This window comes from Opisthocomus hoazin, chromosome Z, assembly GCF_030867145.1.
Source record: "Opisthocomus hoazin isolate bOpiHoa1 chromosome Z, bOpiHoa1.hap1, whole genome shotgun sequence".
In the NCBI taxonomy this organism is placed as follows: Eukaryota; Metazoa; Chordata; class Aves; order Opisthocomiformes; family Opisthocomidae; genus Opisthocomus; species Opisthocomus hoazin.
In genome coordinates, this window is record NC_134454.1 from 31,412,651 (window position 1) to 31,431,968 (window position 19,318).

General features: G+C 46.0%; 1 non-coding gene across 1 annotated transcript; it reads left to right on the top strand.

Annotated features, from left to right (window-relative positions):
• Positions 1–18,330: 18,330 nt before the first annotated feature.
• TRNAK-CUU (transfer RNA lysine (anticodon CUU)) lies at positions 18,331–18,403 on the top strand. Its single transcript has one exon. It is a non-coding gene; the product is annotated as a tRNA-Lys (tRNA).
• Positions 18,404–19,318: the final 915 nt, after the last annotated feature.

A 19,318-nucleotide genomic window follows, 5' to 3' on the forward strand; every position in this document is an offset into this window, starting at 1 on the left:
CTGGGCATACATGGGAGGGAGTTCTTGCCTGAGTGGTGATGAGAAAGTAAGGGGAGCTATGTTTACCTGTAAGTTCATGACAAACCCTTCAGTTACATGAGGTGTGTGGTTTAGCTACTGCACTTTGCCTGCTCGCACCAACGCTGCGCTTTGTTTCCCAGGTGAGGCGCCTCTGACAACCCCAGAAGTACCAAGATCTCCCCCACCATCCAGTTCCACAACTGGTGCCCAACCCATTGCAGGCTCCTGACTTACCCCAGGACAGCCCTCCAAGGCCCTGCCATCCCACCTCCTGAAAATCCTCCTACCCTTTAACCATGTTGGCTGGAGAAATCCTGCTTCACAATGCAAGAGATGTGGAGGAGCAAAGTTAAATGTGCTTAGTGATTTCTTTATTTCATGCTCAGGAGTTTAAGTATTTGGACCTTAGCGAAGAACTGAGGTCACAGAACTTTAGCAGCAGGACAGCTGAACTGTTCACCTGGAGGCCAGCTGAAATCCCAGACTTACACGTTCTTTAGGCATCCTGAAGCAAAATACTAAGCCAACTCTAGGATGTGAAGAAATACAGGAGCATAAAAATGCTTTGAGCCACATACTCCACCACAACCTGTCTTGAAAAGACATGTTCTAGAATTTGGAAAAGTTCATTCAGCTCATCTGTCACATCATCCACTCCAGTTTTATTTATTTGTAGTAATAGTAGCAGTAGTAATACTAATGACATAAATATAAAATAAAAATAAATCTAAAAAGAAAAATAAAAACCTTTCCGTTAACTTAGACAGAGGAAATGGATTTTTTGCTAAACATTCCTTTATGAAAGAAAAATCGACATCACTTAAACTGTGTACTATTACCAAGAATCTTTATGAGGAAAAAAAAAAGTATATTTTATAAAAAGAAGCATAGAGCGAGATAAATACAAGAAGTATCAATTCCAGATAACTCATCCTGAAAATAATAGATTCAGTAGGATAACACCTCGTCTGTCTGGAGAAGAAATTCAGAGTGGCATATACAAACCACTGCATTTTGGCAAGTGTATAGCCTTCCAAAGAAAGCAGAGTCAGAAGAAACACTTTGATCCTTCTTCGGCAACTTTATTAATACTGCTTGTCAGGATGCAACTTTCCAGGTCACTCTGTTTAGAAACACAGAATCATAGGATAGTTTGGGCTGGAGGAGACCTTTAAAGATTATCTAGTCCAGCCCCCCTGCCATGGGCAGGGACATCTTTCATTAGATCAGATTGATCAAAGCCCTGTTCAACCCAACATTGGACACTGCCAATGATGGGGTATCCACAACATCTCTGGGCAACCTGTTCCCCTGTCTTATCAACTGCATCATAAAAATTTCTTCCCTATGTCCAATCTGAATCCACCCACTTTGAGTTTAGAACTGTTGCCCCTTCTCCTGCCACTAGAGACCCTGGTAAAAAGACTAGTGACATTACTCTTTCAAATTTTTTTCCTTTCTTTGTTGTTTTCCTTACCTTTGCTTGAAGGACATTCCAGGTGAAAGTTTACCCAGTCTTTCTACTTGAATTTCATTGCAGCTATAGACTCATAATTTCAGAGGGGTTAGTAGCATATTTTCATATTTTTTCTAGTCTATGAACTTCATTAATAGTCACCTCTTTTTTTTAGTTTTCATGCACATTTATTTTGGTTTGTAATGATTTACTGTCTTTCCTGGTATTTATCTGCTTCCTTAACCAAAATCAATTAACATCACATTCACTTTATAAAGTGATTAAATATTTGAAATCTGCATTCACTACACTGGAAGTTTTCCATTCTTATGTTTCCTGCACATTTTTTTGTTGTTTTATGTTGAATTCAGAGATAAAAATGTTACAGGAAAAGCAAAAAAACAAAGAAAGATAAATCTCTAGGTACACAGAGAACATTCTTATCAGTCTTATAGGTATTCAGAAATTGAAAGAACGAATCCAAATATAATTGTCAGTACAGTACCTATGACCTAATGGTAACTGTAGCCCCCAGTACTTAATGAGCTAAGCAAATGTGAGCTGAAAGTTGATGGACCGGAATACTACCATGTTGCTGTAAAATATTAAAAAGTGCTGATATTTCATTTAAAAATTCGATGTCGTCTTTTTTTAAAAAAAATTTTGCTTATGCTAACACATTTTAAATTTTTCTCACTGCCTTCTATCCAGCCAGTGCCCACCACCTCCCCACCATGCTACAACATCTAATTAAATACAACAATCAAAAATAGAGTTGATGAGCTTGTTCATAAAACTCAGTCTTCTGAAAGAATGGTTTCTGTTAAAGACTCTGTCAGCTCTTTCTGATGAAATTTCTTTCCTCCATTAATTCCCAATCCTCATAAATACTACACAAATTCATCCTTAATGCAGGGCCTTGTGCTGACTGTCTGTTGTTGTCATGGGAAATGTGTTGCTTTATGTTGTGCTTGCTTGAGTTGATTCTGAATTCTGCCTACTCATTTGCTCTAATCTTCTCTTAATTTTCAGATTTCTTAGTCATAGCTGCAATACAATGTGACAATACAATGCTCCTGACCACTGCCTCCTGTTTGCCAACTTTCGAATGTCTTGTCAAAGATTAGATCTGAATCTTTCACTTCACCTTTATTGCTGCAGATTCAAATTACAGCTGATCTCTTATCAGCCTTGCAAAACTAAAAGCAGCTCTTCAAAACAAAATCAATTACAAAACTCTGTACTTCCAACTTCCTTTTTGTAGCCTTTCCATTACATATTCCACATTTTGAGTTTAGAGAATAGTTAAAGTATTTTGATAGTGCAGCTTCAGACTTGGGTTCTTCTCTGTGTTTTAATCTATGGCTAATAAACAGACAAAATTCTTCAACTGACTTTCTACTGTGATATGGAAAAACACAGATGGAAATGGTATTTGAAATTCCTTCCAGTGACCTCTCTGCTTCTATGGCGCTTCAACCTAGACACACTGCTCTATCTAGTGCTGTTTAGTCTGTTCAGGGCATTAGTATTTTTCACTTTAACCTTTCTACCATATCGTGCTCAGGAATCACTATAAGGAACCAGCTGATGGACATCAATTTTATTCGTCTCTAACCCAGTTCCTTTTTTTCAGCTACACACTGTGTTCCTCCTTTCTTTCCTGCGAACCTCTTAAAATAAAATACTCAACAAAGTGTTTACAGATGTAAGTGATTTGATTAATCAAAAGCTTGGCAGGTCTTGAGGGCTGAGGATGAGGGCTGAGGGTGAAGAGTCATGATCCATAATAAAATTAAATGAGGAGTCACCAGGATCTCAGCAGAAAAGGCTTCAGGTTCCTGAAGTAGCTGCCAAAGGGTGGAGGTTTCCAGCGGGCAAGAGTGAGTGAGGCAACTTTCACTGAGTTCATCAGGATCCATTATGGAAACAATTTGAAGGATTCTTGACCAAATTTAGGATTCCCCGGAAAACCAGTAGAAAGATGCACAGAATGGGAGCAATAGACTTCCTTTAAGGGTGCGAGACTATGTCAAAAACCAGGAAAATAATGAACTAGAGGAACAGATGTTCCACTGGAGTTCAGGACAGTGAGACCCACAGCCTGGCTCCATTCACAGAGGCCTTTGCCAAGCCCTTCTACACTTGCTGACAAGGTAGAAAGATGCGACTTTGAGTGTATTTCTTCTGCTTCCTCTCCCCGCCACTTTCTTTAGCAACAGAGAATTAGCAAAATATAAAACTTGTCTTTTCTGGTAAACTAAACACCACAACAAACCCAGTCTCTTGCTCTGCTTCAATCTTCCCCTTTTTTTGCCTGCAGGAATTGTTTCATCTCAAAATTCAGTTGGGCCAGGTGGAAAATAGAAATTCATAGTAGATAGATGTTTTTCTGTGAACGCTTGCTTGGCTTTGTATCTGAAAATCAGTGTAAAAGGAAATAATTATTGCAAAATCTGTTCTCAAAAACATAGATGGATAGACAGATAAATAGATAGACAGACAGACAGACAGATATAAAAGATGTTGTTCCTTATGTCTCAAAAAATATTACATACAAATTTAATACAATCTCATATTAACACTAGAAATCTTGTCCAGTAGAAACTGAAATAGAAGAAATACATATATTTTTTCCGTATATAATCAAGAAAGAGATCCAATGGCTATGTCTAAAAGGAAGCAACCTAAAAATCTTACAGTAGCATCTCAGTTGCACATTATTATGAAGCAAAACAAGCAGTATTTCAGGAAACAAGCAGCATTTCAGTAAAGTAATGATTAGACACAGGGCAAACAAACATTTGTACTACTATGTGGATGCACTGCAGGAAAACTGGTAGAGATCTGTATTATTTAAGTTCTTTATCTGCTTTGCTCTCCCTAGTCATAGGTTCTTGTCCATACCCTCCTCAATATTCATTAATCTAACACCACTGAAAGCAGTGGAGTTCAGCTGAACTCAACTAGTCATCAGGTATCAACCCAACACATGACTCAAAATTATTTCTGACTTTGTTTTGCTTATTCAGGCACCTACTTTATTAACAGATTTTCTTTAACTGATCTGAAATTTCTTCTTCACAAAATTTTTGCACTCCTCAGATTGCATCGGTTGTTTGGTAAGACTTTTGTTCTAGTGAAAAGGTAAATTAGAAAAACAACACTGAGTAAAACACTTCAACTAACTTACCATTTAAATTAAAACTTGACATTATGTGTGCAAGCTTCAAATCTGAAAGGTCAAATAAGCAGGTAGTTAAAAGTTTAATGCAGCAAAAGCTTATTCACACCCTTGAATAAATACCCAAAAAGTTGGTTTGCCATCATTACCCATGCATACAAGGAAACATAAATATGTAAAAGAGACAGCTGCAACTTATCACAATATTTCTCACCACTTCACCTTTGTCCTTCATAAGAGCATACTAAGGCACCACAGCTTTGATCTAGTGAACAAAAGTAATGTCATTATGCAAGTAACAGTGCTCACTGAAGTAATGAGGAATTCTTTCCCTGTTTGCAGCTCTGGAATTGATTTTCTTCTTCCCAGCCTGCGAAGAAAGAATTGTCACTCAAGAGAGCAGCAACAGTAGCACTAAAGTTAATAGCATGTGACAGAGAAGGTGTATGGAAGCAACAGTTTAGCAAGTTCAGATTACAAAATGGATTATTTGAATCAAAAAGAGCTCAGTTATGGTTTGGATTTCATGACTGTGCAGAGGCAGACATGGAATGGGAAAAAACTCCATGCTCAAAATGAAAGGGAGAGGAAAGTATCTTCGGCTCCACCCTTTCCCTCAAAGATAAGAGCTGGAGGAATTACTGTGGGCTGGAGATGGATTGATGTTGGCTGGCTGGCTGTCAACACTCCTTATACTGGGCAGAGCAAACATGGTAGGACTCTCAGATGGGTCACCCTCTGTGGACACAAAGCACTTGTTTTCTTGGAGTTCTTGTGTGTGCACACACACACACACAAATGTTGTCCAAGCTGTAGAAAACTGCAAAATCATTCCATGAATTAGAAGCTTCTTGTCCAAACACAGGCAGAACTTTTTTAGCTATCTTGCCACTGTCATGGAAGTTGGCATTGCAATAATCAAAACAGAAAGAGAACAATTTTGAATGTGCCTTTGATGATTGTAAATGATGGCAGAGTCTTTGGTCATGCTATCAAAACATTGGCAGTTCCCCTTCAAGCCAAGCAGTATCTGTGCCTTAACACGAATGAACTTACTGCTGCTGGCAATCTGGATGTTGGAAGTGGTTAATACAAATACATTGAGATACCAGAAGACTTTTACCCTACCAGACTAGCAGGAAATATATAGTATGTCCTCTGGGATTTCTCATTATCAGTATACATGTATTTTGTCAGAAATTGCTGGAAGACCTAATATAAACCTCATCTTTCTATTTTCTTTCTTCTTTCTATTAAGTAACCTTAGGGAGGGAAAGAAAGTCAAAAAATGTTGGAGAGAAAATACCTGTAAGTGATACCAAGCAAAAAGTTCTGACCCAGTTCTGTCTGGGATTTGCAGATAAGTTATAATCCAACGTGTTGCACTGCAGAACGTCTGCAGGATGTTCCCTGGGAAAATTGCTGACAACTAGCTCACCTGAAATAAAAAGTTAAAAGGGACATTTGTCTCTGTTACCAGTTTTACTTGCTGGTAACACCCTTCTTTCTTATCAGAGAATCACAGAATGGTCAGGGTTGGAAGGGACCTTTGTGGGTCATCTAGCCCAACCCTCCTGCCGAAGCAGTGTCACCTACAGCAGGCTGCACAGGACTGCGTCCAGGCGGGTCTTGAATATCTGCAGAGAAGGAGAATCCACAACCTCCCTGGGCAGACTGTTCCACTGCTCCGTCACCCTCAGAGGGAAGAAGTTCTTCCTCATGTTCAGACGGAACTTCCTGTGCCTCGGTTTGTGCCCATTGCCCCTTGTCCTGTCACTGGGCACCACTGAAAGGAACTTGGCCCCATCCTCCTGACACCCACCCTTCAGATATTTATAAGCATTTATTAGGTCCACTCGCAGCCTTCTCCAGGCTGAACAAGCCCAGCTCCCTCAGCCTCTCCTCATAGGGGACATGTTCCAGTCCCCTCATCATCCTTGTAGCCCTCCGCTGGAGTCTCTCCAGTAGCTCCTCATCTTTCTTGAAGTGGGAGCCCAGAACTGGACACAGTACTCCAGATGAGGCCTCACCAGGGCACTGTAGAGGGGAAGGAGAACCTCCCTCGTCCTGCTGGCCACACTCCTCTTGATGAACCCTAAGATCCCATTGGCTTTCTTGGCAGCCAGGGCACACTGCTGGCTCATGGTCAACCTGTCGTCCACCAGGACACCCAGATCCCTCTCCACAGAGCTGCTCTCCAGCAGGTTCACCCCAAGCCTTTACTGGTGCATGGGGTGGTTCCTCCCCAGGTGCAGGACCCTGCATTTGCCTTTGTTGAACCTCATCAGGTTCTTCTCTGCCCAAATTTCCAGCCTATCCAGGTCACGCTGAATGGCAGCACAGCCTTCCGGTGTATCTACCACACCTCCCAGTTTGGTGTCATCAGCAAACTTGCTGAGGGTACATTCTCACTCTTCATCCAGGTCGTTGTGAAGAAGTTAAACAAGACTGGACCCAGTACTGACCCCTGGGGGACACCACTTGTTACCAGCCTCCAACTAGACTCAGCGCCGCTGGTGACAACCCTCTGAGTTCTGCCATTCAGCCAGTTCTCTATCCTCTTCACCGACCACTCATCCAGCCCACACTTCCTGAGCTTCCCTAGGAGGATATTATGGGAGACAGTGTTGAAAGCCTTGCTGAAGTCCAGGTAGACAACATCCACGGCTCTCCCTTCGTCTACCCAGCCAGTCATTTCATCGTAGAAAGATATTAGATTGGTCAGGCATGATTTCCCCTTGGTGAATCCATGCTGACTATTCCTCATAAACTTCTTTTGCTCCACTTGCTTGATGATGGCCTCCAGGATAAGCTGCTCCATCACCTTTCCCGGGATGGAGGTGAGGCTGACCGGCCTGTAGTTCCCTGGGTCCCTCTTCTTGCCCTTTTTGAAGATTGGAGTGACATTGACCTTTCTCTAGTCCTCGGGCACCTCTCCTGTCCTACAGAACCTCTCAAAGATGAGTGGCTCAGCAATGACATCCGCCAGCTCTCTCAGCACTCGTGGGTGCATTCCATCGGGGCCCATGGATTTGTGAATGTCCAGATCGCTTAAGCGATCCCTCACACAGTCCTCCTCAACCAAGGGAAAGTCATCCTCTCTGTAGGCTTCTTCTCTTACCTCCAGGGCCTAGGATTCCTGAGGGACAGTCTTAGCACTGAAGACTGAAGCAAAGAAGGCATTCAGTAGCTCTGCCTTCTCCGCATCCTCCGTCACCAGGACACCCGCCTCGTTCAGCAGCGGCCCCATGTTGTCCCTAGCCTTTCTTTTGCTGCTGACGTAGTTGAAGAAGTCCTTCTTGTTGTTTTTGATATCCCTTGCCAGCTTCAATTCCAGGTGGGCCTTGGCCTTCCTCGTCGCATCCCTGCATGCTCTGACCACGTTCCTGTAGTCTTCCCAAGTGGTCTGTCCCTCTTTCCACATTCCATGGACCTTTTTCTTCCACCTGATCTCCTCTAGAAGCTCCTTGTTTAACCATGCAGGTCTCCTGCCTCCTTTTCTAGATTTCTTTCTCAGGGGGATGCACTGCTCCTGAGCGTGGAGGAAGTGATGTTTAAAGAGCGACCAGCTTATGCACATAAGTGATACAGTACTTTACAGAAAAAAACCCATAGAAATAAAAGTGTCTTGGTTCTTTCCCCTGATGCTGTGCTAGATGTGCTTAGTGAAATATTACTGAGCTCTTTGTTATTTAGTAAATGACTTCTTATTTCTGTGTCTTGTGCAATTTTGCATGTTACAGGGCACTCTCAATGTGCACTTGTTCTCACATAAAACAGATACAGGACCAGTGCTTCCAGCTGTGGATGTTCCTCACGGTACAAATACAAGGAAGTCAGTTAAATCACATGCCAGTCTGCCAACACATTTAGTTACAAAGAGTGCTACAGAAGATGCAGCTTACAGCAGAAAAATCAATGGAGTGTACTTTCAAATGTTTACTGTCAAACACATGCTAATATAATACACAGAAGTGTGGTTGCATTTACTAGGCACAAACATGGACTCCAGCATGCATGCTAAATAATTCCATTGACACAAAGGAAAGAACTATTGATCACATTTAATACACGGTCACTTCATATTCCTTATTCCAGGACAGGAAAATATCTTTATGAATAGACAGACAATCTGCCAGCTAAAACAATTAATTGGAAGAGGGAGGCTTAAAGGGTTGCTGAATTGTACCTGGTGGCTGGCAATAAGTGAGTTACAGCAGTGGTCTGTCCTGGGATATGTCCTGTTTAACTTGTTCACTTATGTCATGGGCAAAGTGAAGGAGAGACATCATGAGATTTGCAGATGATGCTAAAGAGGGAGGCTTAAAGGGTTGCTGAATTGTACCTGGTGGCTGGCAATAAGTGAGTTACAGAAGGGGTCTATCCTGGGATATGTCCTGTTTAACTTGTTCACTTATATCATGGGCAAAGTGAAGGAGAGACATCATGAGATTTGCAGATGATGCTAAACTGTGGGGCCACCTGATATGTGCAAGAGCAGGGCTGCCATCCACAGGGACCAGAACGAGGACAAGTTAAGGGGGGGTCATCAAGAGAGAGAGGCTGGAGAGCTCGCCCTGTGAGGTGAGGCTGTGGGGCCAGAACTATCTCAGCTCAGTGCGGAGATGGCTTTAGGGGACCTGAAAGCATCTTGGTGCCTACACGGGGGGACCGAGGGGCTGAGGCCAGGCTCTTCACGGAGGTGCCTGGTAGGTAACAAGCGTGGCACCAGCTGAAACTTGTGAGGTTTGGGATGGAGAGCAGGAAAAGCTTTTTCCCAACAAGGACAGGGGGTGGTAGATTGGGGGCCCAGAGAAGTTTTTCCACCTTGGAGGATTTCAAGCCTCGACTGCCTAAAATCCTAAGCAATCTGGTGTGATCCCCATGTATGACTCTTCTTTGAGCCAGAGGCTGAAGGAGGGAAATCCTGATGTTAAAAAGACTAAGAGCCAGTTATATTTATTAAAGCCAAATTTATTTAAGCAAGCAAATAAGCAGGCAAAAAACAGCGCTGGGCGCCTGGGGCAGTCTCCTGCTCCACCAACAGCGCGCACCGCCCAGTCCCCTTCCCCAGTTTATATATGGTCTGCTAATACATATTCATACAGAAAGTTCTGGACTTTGCCATAGGTTCTCCTTGTTCCTAATACATATTCATAGGGAAGGTTCCAGACGGTCTACGTAGCCCATCCTGGTATCGTTCCGCGGCTGCGTGTACTTGTTGCTAGGGGTCGTCCTGCTCCCTCCGGTGGTCACCAGGACAAAGGACCAGACTCCCCCCCCACACCTGGCCATTCCAGCCCAGCACAAAGCAGGGAGGCCGCGGCACCCCGCTGAGCAAACTGGTCCAAAACTTTCCCTCCCCAAGGTTCTGTGATTTAAAAACACTGCATAACAGCGATAAAGCTAACCCAAAAGGAAAGGGAGGGGGCTCTTTTTCCATCTGCCGGTTTGAGAACAAACTCTATATGTATACATTTATTACACTGAGGTGCCTTCTGACCTGAATTATTCCTTAATTCTATGACCATCCCTGTTAACGACTGCATCACTGTTTGACCGTATTTTTTCGCTGATTCTTAAGCTTTAACTAGTATATGACAGGCTGTAGCACCTGCTTGTTCACAGGTCTATCAGACTGTGAGTAGCAGGATCTATCTTGTCTGTGAAACATTCATTTGAAATTTTATACATGAGTTATGGTCCACCTCTTAGAATTGTCTCACTAGCAGCACCGTGGCTGGTGAACAGTGCCTTGCTGAGATTCACAGCAGTGCTCTATGGCAAGTTGTTTCCCTGGCTTGCTCCAAGAAAAATTATTGTAATGCTCAACCCTCAATACATAATGGTCTCCCCAATTTCAATTCAGCCATGAGCTTCTTGGATGCATTTGTAGAAATTCATCAGCACTCACATTCAGCCAATTGTTTGCATCTATCTCTCATTTCCCCTGATGCTGTAATAAGGTGCCTTTCATAAGCCCCAAAAGGGCCTAGAAGCTCCAGTCTTCTTTCCTTAGAATTACTTTTTTTTTTCATTTTTTGATTCCTTTGTTCCTCTTTTCAATTTTCAGCGGTTCTCTGAAAGTGTTCTGTAATCAAGAAGTTTATTGTATGCTCACTCTGTGTGTCTCATGCTCTCTCTAACGCGTCTGTAGAGCATAAGATTGTGTACATCAGCTTCAGTAACTTATCATTCCTCAAGGTATCTAAAAAAAGATGTCAAGGATTAATTTTTCCTCTAGATGTTTGCTCAATTTCAGTCCATGTCTTTGCAGTTGCTAGAACAGGTATTGAAGTTTTGATAATATTTTGGTAATAAAGTTTTTATGACAGAATTGCTGAATCCTTTCTTGTCTTTGAGACATGGACTTGGGGGGGAGGGGGGCTCAAAGGCTTAGAGTATCCCACATTAACCTCCATCTTAGTGTTTTCTATCACAAGCCATAGCTGATACAGGTGCATGTGACAGGGATAATTCTTGCAGAGAGTCATCTCCAGCTGTGCAAACATATTTCATAGAATCATAGCATGGTTTGAGTTGGAAGGGACCTTAAAGGCCATCAAGTTCCAATGCCCCTGCCATGGACATGGACACATTCCCCTAGATCAGGTTGCTCAAAGCCCCATCCAGCCTGGCCTTGAACACTGCCAGGGATGCGGCAGCCACAACTTCTCTGGGCTACCTATGTCAGTGCCTCACCACTCTCAGAGTAAAGAATTTCTTTCTTAGATCCAATCCAAATATTCCTCCCTCTTAGTTCAAAGCCATTACCCCTTTTCTTACCACACCATGCCCTTGTAAAAAGTCCCTCTCCAGCTCTCTTGCAGGTCCTTCAGGTACTGGAAGGCTGCAGTAAGCCGTCCCCAGAGCCTTCTCTTTTTCAGGCTGAACAGTCCCAACTCACTCAGCCTTTCCTCACAGGAGAGGTGCTCCAGTCCTTAGATCATTTTTGCAGCCTCCTCTGGACCTGCTCCAACAGGTCCATGTCTTTCCTGTGCTGAGGGCTCCAGAGCTGGACACAGGACCCCAGGTCTCAGGATGTGGTTGGCCTTCTGGGCTGTGAGCCCACATTGTCAGGTCATGTTGACTTTCTGATTTTATCATTATTGCTCAGCTAGTCTATAGAGTCTACAGTTTTAGAAATCTATAGATACACATATTTTTTTTTATATAGAACCTTTATGAAAGCTTTTGTCAACTCATTTTTAACTTTGACAAGATATATTTTCTTGATTTAGGCTGTATGCATCTCTGGGAATACACAGCAGCAGACAATAAATTAGCCAAGGGTTTTTTTGCTACAAGGCTCTCAAAATCTGTGCTGATCACCATGAATGAAGCACATAAAGACTGACAAAGAAGAAACAGTTTATTAGGCCCCTCTTAAGGGCAATTAATTGCCTACTAATACAGAGCAAGAAAAAATACCAGCTGGAGGGCTGAAATTACTTAAGCCATGACCAGTGGGAAAAGGAAAGAAAAGAATAATTGTGACAACACAGTCTGTGCTTGTTATAGTTTGGTGCGGCCAGCAACAAAAGCGCCACATGGCCACCCTTCCCCCCGGCCAAGGTGCGGAGAAGAATGGAAAGAAACAGGCAGAAACTGGTGGGTCGGGATAAGGGCAGTTTAACAGAACAGCAAACAAAGTGAACAGGAACCACAACGATACAGAAAAGGGGGATACACAAAACAAACCGCAGAACAGAGCCCATAGAACAGACCCCCTCTCTTGGACCGGACCGAACTGCCGCTGCGTCCTCCCGAGCCGCGAGTCAGTTCCCGCCCCCCAGTTCCCCCCCCTGCCGGAACCCAGCGTGACTGCACATGGTATGGAACACCCGGCTCTGTTTGGCCAGGTGGGGTCAGCCCCCACCCCCTCGGCTGTGACCCTTCCTGGAGTCCAGTGAAAATTGTCCCTGTCCTGGCCAAATCCAGGACATTATCCACCCCTTATTCCATACCATCTACATCATGCCCAGGTGCCCCATTGTCCAGTTGATCACCACCACTTCTCCTGTCTCCAGATATCATTCCCTTAGTCGATGGATCATCACTCTAAAGTATACATTGAGTTCATTTAATCCATGACTTCGGGCTCCATCTGTCGTAATGGTCTTCCGTGGCACGAGAGGTGATGTGTGGTGATGGGCGGGCACTTGCTGCGTCCGGAGCTCACGGCTGATGTATCTGGCGCGGTCCGTGCCCACAGTCTGCAAGAGATGTTGATCTTGATGAAGTTGTTGGATGCCAGTTGTTGAAAACCAGGTCCAGTCCCATCATCGCTGTGCTCTGCTAGGTGTTCATCAAAAAAGCTCATCCTTCTTTAGTCTGGACAATTCTTACTATGTTACTACTGGTACAAAATATAACAATTATAACAGTGATAACAGACAGTGACAGGGTTATTTAACAATTAACTTCATACAATTTGTTTATTTATGGACTATTCTCCCCCAAAATCAAATCCCCATGAGGTACACATCGGACTTCCCCATCCTTCCACATTACCCACCAGGTACACCCAGGTCCTTGAGCAAAAGCAATCCCACGGACGGGCTTACCTTTGCCCGAGGCAGGACTAACCCAGACTGTCTTCCCTAACATGTTCCGCATGTGCACTACGGGGACTTTATCCCCTTCTACAGGGCGCTGAGGTTTTGACTGGGCAGGACCAGCCGGTTGGTGGATCCTCTGGTGTTAACCAACCAGGAGGCCTTTGCTAAATGGGTGTCCCAGTTTTTGAAAATTCCACCCCTCATTGCCCTCAAAGTGGTTTTTAGCAGCCCATTGTACCACTCGATCTTTCCAGAGGCTGGTGCATGATAGGGGATGTGATACACCCACTCAATACCGTGTTCTTTGGCCCAGGTGTCTATGAGGCTGTTGCGAAAGTGAGTCCTGTTGTCCGACTCGATTCTTTCGGGAGTGCCATGTCGCCACAGGACTTGTTTTTCCAGGCCCAGGATGGTATTCTGGGCAGTGGCATGGGGCACAGGGTAGGTTTCCAGCCATCCGGTGGTGGCTTCCAACATAGTGAGCACATAGCACTTGCCTTCGCGGGTTTGTGGCAGTGTGATGTAGTCAATCTGCCAAGCTTCCCCATATTTATATTTTAGCCATCGTCCTCCATACCACTGAGGCTTTACCTGCTTGGCTTGCTTGATTGTAGTATATTTTTCACATTCATGGATAACCTGTGCAATGGTGTCCATGGTCAAGTCCACCCTTCGTTCATGAGCCCATCGGTATGTCGCGTCTCTTCCTTGGTGGCCCAAGGTGTCATGGGCCCACCCCGAGCTATAAACAGTTCACCCTTATGTTGCCAGTCCAGATCCACCTGAGCCACTTCAATCTTAGCAGCCTCATCTACCTGGCGGTTGTTTTGATGTTCCTCAGTGGCCCGACTCTTAGGGATGTGGGCGTCCACATGACGGACTCTTAAAACCAACTGCTCCAGCCAGGCAGCAATATCTTGCCACGATGGGGCAGCGCAGATAGGTTTGCCTCTGCGCTGCCAGTTGTTCTTCTTTCATTGCTGCAGCCACCTCCACAAGGCATTGGCCACCATCCAGGAGTCGGTGTAAAGGTAGAGCACTGGCCACTTCTCTCGACTGGCAATGTCTAAAGCCAGCTGGATGGCTTTCACCTCTGCAAACTGGCTGGACTCACCTTCTCCCTCGGCAGTTTCCGCGACTTGTCGTGTAGGGCTCCATACAGCAGCCTTCCACCTCCGCTGCTGCCCCACAATGCGACAGGACTCATCCGTGAACAGGGCATACTGTTTCTTATCTTCTGGCAGCTTGTTATACAGTGGGGCCTCTTCAGCACATGTCACCTCCTCTTCTGGCGATGCTCCAAAATCTTTGCCTTCTGACCAGTCCATGATTACCTCCAGAATTCCTGGGCAATTGGGGTTTCCCGTTCAGGCCCGCTGTGTGATCAGCGTGACCCACTTACTCCAAGTAGCATCGGTGGCATGATGCGTAGAGGGGACCCTCTCTTTGAACATCCAGCCCAGGACCTGCAATCGTGGTGCTAGGAGGAGCTGTGCTTCAGTGCCGACCACTTCTGAAGCAGCTCGAACGCCTTCATATGCTGCCAGAATCTCTTTTTCAGTGGGAGTATAGCGGGCCTCAGATCCTTTGTATCTCTGGCTCCAAAACCCCAGGGGTCGACCTTGAGTCTCCCCTGGTGCTTTCTGCCAGAGACTCCAGGTTGGGCCGTTCTCCCCGACTCCGGTGTACAGCACGTTTTTAACATCTTGCCCTGACCGGACTGGACCAAGGGCTACGGCATGAACTATCTCCCATTTAATTTGTTCAAATGCCTGTCGTTGCTCAGGGCCCCATTCAAGATCATTCTTCTTCCGGGTCACATGGTACAGAGGGCTTACAATCTGGCTGTAATTTGGGATGTGCATCCTCCAAAAACCCACAACACCTAAGAAGGCCTGTGCTTCTTTTTTGCTGGTTGGTGGGCCATAGCTGCTATTTTGTTGGGGGGATTTCACGGTGACCATCCTGCCATTTTATTCCTAAAAGCTGGATCTCTTGCGCAGGTCCCTTGACTTCACTTAATGGTGAAAACGGCTTTCAGAAGGATCTGAACTATTTTCTCCCCTTTCTCAAAAACTTCCTCCGCTGTGTCACTCCATTCAATGATGTCATCGATGTACTGCAGATGTTCTAGAGCTTCACCCTTTTCCAGTGCAGTCTGGATCAGTCCATGGCAAATGGTGGGACTGTGTTTCCACCCCTGGGGCAGTCGATTCCAGGTGTACTGGATGCCCCTCCAGGTGAAAGCAAATTGTGGCCTGCACTCTGCTGCCAATGGGATGGAGAAGAATGCATTAGCGATGTCATTTGTCACATACCACTTGGCTGTCTTTGACTCCAGCTGATATTGAAGTTCTAGCATGTCTGGCACGGCAGCACTCCGCGGTGGTGTGACTTCATTCAGGCCACGGTAGTCTATTGTCAGTCTCCATTCTCCAGTAGAATTTCTCACTGGCCATATGGGACTATTAAAAGGTGAGCGAGTTTTGCTGATCACTCCTTGACTCTCCAGCTGGCGGATCAGCTGATGAATGGGGATAAGGGAGTCTCGGTTGGTACGATACTGTCGCCTGTGCACAGTTGTGGTTGCGATGGGTACCTGTTGTTCTTCCACCCTCAGCAACCCCACAACAGAAGGAACCTCCGAGAGACCAGGCGAAATGGACAGCTGTTTAATTTCTTCCATCTCCAGAGGAGCTATACCAAAAGCCCACCGATACCCCTTTGGGTCCTTGAAATACCCTCTCCCAAGACAGTCTATACCAAGGATGCACGGAGCCTCGGGGCCAGTTACAATGGGGTGCTTCTGACACTCCTGCCCAGTGAGGCTTCAGCCTCCAGTACACTCAGCTCTTGGGACCCCCCTGTCACTCCCGAAATGCAAATGGACTCTGACCCTCTGAAATCTGATGGCATTAAAGTACACTGTGCACCAGTGTCCACTAGAGCTTTATACTCTTGTGGATCTGACGTGCCAGGCCACCGAATTCACACTGTCCAATAAACGTGGTTGTCCCTTTCCTCCCTGGCTGGAGACAGGGCCCCTCTAATCCTGGTCAGAGAAATTGCTGCTAATCTGCTGTAAAAATGACTTGGAGATCCCCTCCAGAGGATCGGAATGAAGATCAAGCTGTCTACCTGGTCTGGAGAGCTGTCTGCTGGAAACTGGAGCGGCATTTTTCCTAACAGAATCCCCTTTTGTGATTGTTTTACCTCGCAACTCACGCACTCGTGCCTCTAGACTTCAGGTGGGTTTTCCATCCCACTTCCTCATGTCCTCTCCGTGGTCACGCAGGTAGAACCACAGGGTGCCCCGTGGTGTATAGCCTCTGTATTCTCTCTCCTGAGCAGAGAAACACTTGCCCCTAACAGCTGAGACACTGGTCCGTACAAGTGGGGAGTAGGACATATTCTTTTCTAGTCGCTTGACCAGTTTCTCCACGGCTGAGACAAGGGAGGAAGAGAGACTTTCCTCATATTGTCGGAGTCGGACAGCCACCTCATCCACAGTTGGTGCCTCCTTACCTTTCCAGTCTACTATTGCCAGTGAGTTGGCATATGAGGATGGTGCGCTCCACACAAAACTTCCTCCACATGGATTGTGAGCACTGGAGTTCATCTGGGTCTGTGGGTACCTGCTCATCATCTGTGTCACAGTAAACCAGCTCCCGCACAGCTAATTCCCTCAAGTACTGAATACCCCTTTGCATATTGGTCCACTAGCAAGGGTAGCATACAAAATCGTCACTGAAGGGGTACCTCTCCCTCACGCCTGACAGAAGTCTCCTCCAGAGGCTGAGGACTTGTTCCTTTTTCCCAATGGCCTTGTCAATGCCCCCATCCCTGGCCAGGGATCCCAGCTGCTTGGCTTCCTTGCCTTCTAATTCCAAGCTGCTGGCCCCGTTATCCCAGCACTGCAGCAGCCAGGTGACAATGTGCTCGCCTGGGTGGCGGCTGAAGTCTTTCCACATGTCTTGCAGCTTGCCCAGTGACAGGGACCAGGTGATGATCTCTGCCTCTGTCTCCCGCGATGACCCTGGCTCATTGTCATCCCTCCCGGAGCGATCTGCTCTCTTTGCGTCTTTCTTTAGTTTTACAGGGGCGACTGCTACCTGCACAGGTTGGTCACTGGGCTCAGCCACGATGCCTGCTGCTGGAGCTGGGGCTGGAGCAGCTGCCGTGCCCGCCGGGGAAACCAAGGCAGACCCTGTAGCTGTGGCAGCGGTGGTGCCGGTCGGGGCGGATGTGACCTCCTGCTGGGCTGGAGGGGTTGTAGGGCTGGCTGGGGGCGGGCAGTGCCAGTGCCTGCTGCTTCGTTTCCCCCCCCCTTCCCCTTTAGGGCACTGAATCAGGTTGAACAGGGCTTAGTAGGCGTGGGCCAGACCCCAGCACATTGCGGTGATTTGTGTCTCTCTGGAGTTCCCAGGGTGGCAGCACACTTTTTGCAGATATTTTACTAGTTTGTCCGGATTCTGTACTTGTTCAGGGGTGACTTTCAAAGACACCAGAGGTGCCCACTGCTCTAGACACCTGCCCATGCTGTCCCACACACCCAGCCACTCACAGCTATCTAGCCCCGGCGCAGGTCTCTGCACGATGTTCTTAACTACTTGCTTAACCCTAAACAAGACCCAAAACCCATTCAAGAGGCAGAACAATAGCAGAGTGCTGGCCTGAGCATCCCACCGGTACTCGAAATTCTCGAAAGCAGTTAGGATCAGCCTGAGGGAAAGAGGGGGGGCGAAAGAGTGGGGGAAGGTATCCCCTTTGGTTTTCCCCACAGATTGGGTTTGATTATTAACAAATTCTACGACATAGGATCTGAGGTATGGAAATGACCGCAGTGCCGCATGCAAATACAAGCCTAATTTCATGCACAGTGATGTTATCATGTCATAAGTCGATATCGTACAGCACAGCAAAATTATCATCCTGATCTTTTTCCCAGCTATGATGAACAGCACGGCATTGAATACATACTGTAAATAAGGATTCAAAAACCACAGCCATCTGATCGAAGTCAGCAACATTTTTTACCGGTGACCGTTTAACTAACACAGTAAATACGTACAACAAATTATAACAAAATCTATGAAAGCAGTTTTAACGCCCGGCTAGCTCAGTCGGTAGAGCATGGGACTCTTAATCCCAGGGTCGTGGGTTCGAGCCCCACATTGGGCGCCAAATTAAATGTTATAGTTTGGTGCGGTGGGTCGGGATAAGGGCGGTTTAACAGAACAGCAAACAAAGGGAACAGGAACAACAACGGTACAGAAAAGGGGGATACACAAAACAAACCGCAGAACAGAGCCCATAGAACAGACCCCCTCTCTCGGACCGGACCAGACCGAACTGCCGCTGCGCCCTCCCGAGCCGCGAGTGAGTTCCCACCCCCAGCTCCCCCCCCGCCCCCCCGCCTGAACCTAGTGACAGCACATGGTATGGAACACCGGGCTCTGTTTGGCCAGGTGGGGTCAGCCCCCACCCCCCGGCTGTGCCCCTTCCTGGAGTCCGGTGAAAATTGTCCCTGTTCTGGCCAAACCCAGGACAATGCTATTGTGTGATAACATGCTGTGGACCAGCATACATTACAGATAATGCCTTGTCCTTACTTAACGTCATGACTGGCTGCTGCTTCATAACCTTTAATGCACTAGTCTGGGCAACACCCTCTGAAATAAGAACATGTTATTCCCATTTTACCGACAGCCTTGGGGCCTATGGTCCAGGCCATCCATATCACTTGTGTGGCACCTGAGGGCAAGTCACCTACACATTTAGAAGCCTGTACACTCATGGTGGGATTACCTTGGAGAAGGGCCAAAAATTCACCCACCATGCACTCACTCGCCTTCCTCAGCGACACAGGTAGAAAATGGGATGAGAAAGCTCGCAGGTCAAACTGAAGGCAGGGAGTTTGTGAAACTGACTCGACAAGGCAAAAAATGAATTCAATTTTATTGTCAGTTAAATTACATTTGGGCAGTGAGAAACAATGACAGATATGAGGCTCTTGCTGTTACTGTAGCTGCAACTTAGACACGAAACAGGCACATTCCTCATGAGCAGTAAAGCTATTACTAAGCCATGAATGTG